This window comes from Oxyura jamaicensis, chromosome 5 (genome assembly GCF_011077185.1).
Source record: "Oxyura jamaicensis isolate SHBP4307 breed ruddy duck chromosome 5, BPBGC_Ojam_1.0, whole genome shotgun sequence".
Taxonomy (NCBI): Eukaryota; Metazoa; Chordata; class Aves; order Anseriformes; family Anatidae; genus Oxyura; species Oxyura jamaicensis.
The window spans coordinates 62754784-62760124 of record NC_048897.1 but is presented as its reverse complement, the minus strand read 5'-3'; the positions used below and the strand labels follow the sequence as shown (position 1 = coordinate 62760124).

Genomic DNA, 5341 nt, shown 5'->3' with positions numbered 1-5341 from the left:
ATATTCCTTGGAGCTTGAAGCTGAAGGAGCAAAGCACAATGGTAAATACTGATGTTTTAACATTTGCTCTAGCAGAGGGGCAGTTACACAGTTGGAATGGAGGTGCAAAAATATGGAAAAGAAGATGAAGGAAAAGTTGATCAGCCGGATTATACTTGCTAAGTCTAGTTTATTTCCCAATGGAAAAGACAGCGCAAAGCCCCATATGTTCAGACAGGCACGTGCTGATATTCATATAGCGGTTGAACCTCTGCAACTTGTGCATTTTCCTTCCTTTCTTCCTACCTCCATCCAAAGGCTGAACACCTGATGCTAAAACTACAAATCCATCATAAAGCAGATGCTGTCCCTATCTGTTTTTTCGCATTGCACCTTACAGTGTTCAGTGTTCAACCCTGAAATAGCACTGGTATTACCTTTGCTTTTAAAAACTGAGCAGAAATCCCTCTGGCATAACGTGCCAGCAGTTGCCTGTGAAAAGAACAGTGGTATTCTTCATAGGTTTATACAGCACCTTCCCCACCTCCCCAGGTGCTCTATTGTTAGAGTAACAACCCCCACAAAAATAGTGTAAAACAAATTTGACAATTGTAAAAGTGAACAAGCAAACTGAAACAAAAAATAGAGAAAAGCGGAAGTACAAGTCAAACCTTGAAGCCAAATAAGCAAACACAAGATTGCAGGCAAATAACCAAATGTGCTCATTTCACAACTGGTTGAATGGACTTGAAGGACTATCCACAGAGGTAATACAAACATTGCTGCAGAGTATTCATAAATTACTCATTAAGCACACGTTTGGACGGGCAATAGTTTTTACCTGATTCTTCTCAGGTGCCTGGAGAGGACCTCCAGACACTCCATAAACAGCACGTATCACACTTTCCTGGGAGCAGCACATAGAGAGATCTGGTTACCAAGATTGATGTGACTAACTCCAGTTAACTGTTACTAAAATACTCACTGTAGGAGTCTTGAGGAATAAACAGAAATAAGGAATTAAGAAAGCATAGCTAAACTGGCGGGAGGATGAAATAAGGAAAACAAGTTCTAGGAACCCAAATCACTTAAGAAGTAAGGGCAAAGATTTGGGGAGAAAAATATATATATATATTTTTTATAACAGTATCACAACTAAGAGCACAAATCCAAGTAAACACAACTTAATCTAAAATTACCAAAATAATTCAATTTGAAAATAAAAATCTCAACATATATGTTAACCCTATATGCATATTTACAGCTGCTTTTCTTTACTTACTTAAGTCTTTATTTTAAAGGACAGACAGTTTTATATATAGGCAGATTTATAATATAGAAAATAAAGTTTTCATAACTAGTTGCATCCATTCTTATAGAGTTCTTTAGTTTATTACAATCCTTCTTTATTTACCCTATGGTACTTGCTGCCATCTGCTACCCTTCGCTCTTGTCTAGATCATAGGTGTACAATCAGTTAACATCAAGGCTTTTGAAACGATGCATTTGCGATTTTCATTCAAAGTACATACCAAATGTTGTTCTCCCAATACAGTCGTAAGACGAGTAATAACCTTACCGACTACTTAGTTCTTTTAAATGTTAATAATTTATATCTGATCTAGTAAGTTTTCTTCAGTTACTGCCAGCAAAATACCCCCAAGTGCCATCCTTAGAAAATCTCCTGTAGAGTTAAGTTGAATGTGCTGTGTTATTTTTTTCCTCACTTTTCCTTCCCTTGATAGGAATATTTAGACAGCTTTGAATCCATGTTTGTTCTAAGTTCAGGATACATTTACAGTGTTCCTCAGGCACTAAACACTTTTCCTCAAATCCATTTAAGATTTCAAATCCATGGTGGAACCAAAAAAAATTTACATGTTAAATGTCCAACAGAAAAAAGAAAACACTGCACTACAGTGTCTGCCAAAACAGACAAAAAGGAAGGAAAAATATAATAATGGAAGAGAAAGAAGATGCATAAATGCATATCTCAGCTTTCTACATCCTTTATCAAGACCTTAAACATAGCATTTCTTGCTGCATTGCAACTGGCAAGAACGATAAGAAGGTGAACTCTACCCTGTAACAGAAGCCCTTGTGCTCTTCCGACTATAAAAATGAGTTGCTGGGAGCTGTCCCTGGAGTAGCAAGTAACCAAAATTATACTAAAACAGATTAAAGAAAGCATTTACTGACTGCCCTCAATTTGCTTAGTTACACACATCAATCATGAAAAGAACATACTGCATTTTATCTGGTGATGCTAATGAACAAGCTGTACATACAAGCAGTACTCCTGCTGGATGTAAGTGCTATCACATTTTTTCATCCAATGGGAGCGCAGTTCCCTTATCATTTAATGCCAGATCTGAGAGAGAAGGACAGGGGCTACCAAGCACAGAATTACACCTCATTTAAAAAAGAGCCTCCATTGCAGCAGCTTGCTTTTTGGCTGTGATATCTGAAGGCCATTCTGACAGTAATGAGGACAGATGACTAGCACACAGTCCCTGAACTGTCCTGACAAGCAAAGCTTATATGCTACATTGGAAGTGAGGGAAGTAACATCCCTTACCAGAGAAAGGCAATGTCTAAGGTATTGGCACAGAACTACATGCAGAGTGAAAGAAACCACAGCCCCTCCTATAAAGCCTGAAAAATGTATCTATAAACAATTCTAAAATAATCTGAAAAGAAGCTCTGACGTTACCTACAGGTTTAGTGAATATGCTATTAACATTATGGTAACTAAAATGGAGATACAAAGCATGCCTACTTGTGCTGTTCCAGTGTTACTCATCTCCTGTAGCTTAACATCAAAATGCTACAAGGCAAATCCAATGTAGCCAGCCATTTAGACATTTCTCACGATCCTTACATACTCTGATATTGTCACACACCAAACAACCCCACACAAGTGTCACTTGCCTGACTGCTGAAATCTTGTTTTTGAAGCTCACATAATTTGTAACACACCTTCTATGTTGTGCCTCAGCACAAACACACAGAATTTCAAACTAGCATGTTACTGTGAGTACCCCAGGCATGTGAAAACATCTCTGTACTTTCAGCCAGGCCTTCTGGGTACAGTACTGAGGGATTTGGAAATATTGCTCTGATCCTATGTCTATCTGCGCAGTTTGTCTGCATTTACAGGCAGCCCTTGCTGTCCTTTGCACATCACTGACAACAGAACAACCTCCTACCTTTAATCCAGTTGCCAGATGCTGAATTGCTGTTCAGGTGCAATTCAGCTGTTCCAGCCAGAACTAAATTGAGCTAAACCACAAGGAGATCATATACCAGTAGAAGCAGTTTCTCAGGAAAGAAGAAAGCCTTTTCACAACAGCTGCCTATTCTTTGAGGATAGTCTTCCATCTTCCCCTCCTCCTGTACTACAGAATACTGCCAAACATAGAAAGGTATCGCCAAAACATCACTCTTACAAACAACAGGTAAGGTTCACACTTACAAATGAGGAAGCATAACTGCATTCATGGCTATAACATCTTACCCAGAACCAGACTGTTTATTTCAGATTTATGTTGTCCTTATTACAAAAGCATTGCTTGGTACACGGGTAATTTAATCACAATGCAACGTCATAACTGTTACATCTTCTAGATTTCAATCCCTGACATTTTGATGCTTATTTACTTTACCCATATGAAGTCAAGCCAGATTATACAGGGCACCTGTCAACTGTGACTGATTCTTCTTATCCTTACAGTTAAAAAAGGCACAAGAAACATTGAGGAACTAGTTCTAATAAGACCTCTGGCTATCTGGTACAAGAACTACACTGTTCCCCATGCACTGCTTGTCATTTTAACATCACATTCTCCTGTGAAGTACTACCCTGATTTTATGTGTGAAAGAATGAAATGCAAAAGAAATCAGTAGTTTTTCTAGGATTGCCATTATGTATATCTGAAATGGAACTGAATCAAAATTTGCCAGTTCTTGGCATCCTGAGTCATAAGATTCTCTCCAGCCCCTAGGGAAGGAGGAAGTTAACTTAAAACACATTACCAGAATCCACATCACTCTACTGGGCAATGGGAAGTATCCCAGTTTCCCATTCTAGCTGCCATGTGCAGTTGAGCAAGAGATTTTTACCCCTCCCAAAGAGTACTGTAGAAACACTGATAAAGATACTGCAGTAGTTACCATAACAACTGCTTTCAACTGCATTTGTTGTAAGGAGTAGAATTTATTTTTGTCCACAAAGCAACAATATCTTTATTATTATTGCTAAATGAATGCTTTTCCAAGAGCGGAATTCTTTCAAAGCTACTACCCTTGAGCACATATTTTAGAATTGCAAAATAAGAGGTGTGAAGAGGAGACCTCTGCAGTTCTGTACAGTAACAATTCTAATTAATACCTCTGGTCCTGGTACATGGTTCTCTAACATTCAGTTCAATACTTATATAGAAAATAAGAGGTTTACAGAAAACAAAATTTGGTTCTACTGGAGCAGAGATGACAGCTTGTTGATAGAACATTCTTTGTACTTCACAGGTGGCTAGAGTTCATTTTTGTCTTCACTGTTCCAGTGCTGAGTGACAGCACACAGTGACACTGACTGCTACTGGGGTCAAAATATTTTTCTCCATCTCTTTATCCACCAGATATTAAAAGGGGGCAGGGACTGAACTTTACTTCATGTTCTCATTTAAAGCTTTTCAGAGATTCAGTTGTTCCAGTGACTCTACCCTAAAAAGGCAATGCTCCTTTTGCATCTGGTTTGGCCTGAAAGAGTTGCTACAGAACAGAAAGGGAGAATCATGTACAGTCATGGCTGTAGACACTCACTCCTCCTGCCTAGGATCAGAGAGAGAGAGAGGAGAGAAGATTTGCTGACAAAGGGTCCAAGACACACTGGTAACAGATTTGTGCTCTGAATTGCAATATCTTGCAGGAAAACATGGAGTGACAGCTTCATACACCACAACACACAAAATGTTTCAGTCTTTAATAGTAGGAGGATTCTCAGATCATCCAGCCCTAGCTCCTGCCTGACAAAGGCTGTGCCACACACAGGTGCTGAGGGAGCAAAGTGCTAGGTGCACAATGGATACAAAGCCCATAGGATACGAAGTCTGTTTTAAGGTGACTGAAAAAATTCCAGTATGTGGGTATGAGTATGGTGGAGGCAGGGTCTACACACAGATTTTTGCAAGGTCCTGGAAGAATGTAATATATTTAATTTCTGGTCACTGAGAAAATTAGCTAGCACAGCCTTCTGGAAATTTATTATTTTGTTTTAATCCCAAAGGCAAGGGCTTTGAAAATGTGCAGCTAATGCAGCTTGATTAGGAAAAAAAAAAAAAAAAAAAAAAAAAAAAAAAAAAAA

General features: G+C 38.6%; 1 long non-coding RNA gene across 1 annotated transcript in view; it reads right to left on the bottom strand.

Annotated features, from left to right (window-relative positions):
* Positions 1-366: 366 nt before the first annotated feature.
* The window catches only part of LOC118168545, a 34145-nt gene continuing 29170 nt past the window's right edge, over positions 367-5341 (bottom strand). Inside the window, exons 3-4 of the long non-coding RNA XR_004751639.1 lie at positions 821-886; positions 367-471 (exon numbers count right to left, since the gene is read on the bottom strand). This is a non-coding gene — a long non-coding RNA (uncharacterized LOC118168545). The remainder of the gene's footprint in view (positions 472-820; positions 887-5341) is intronic.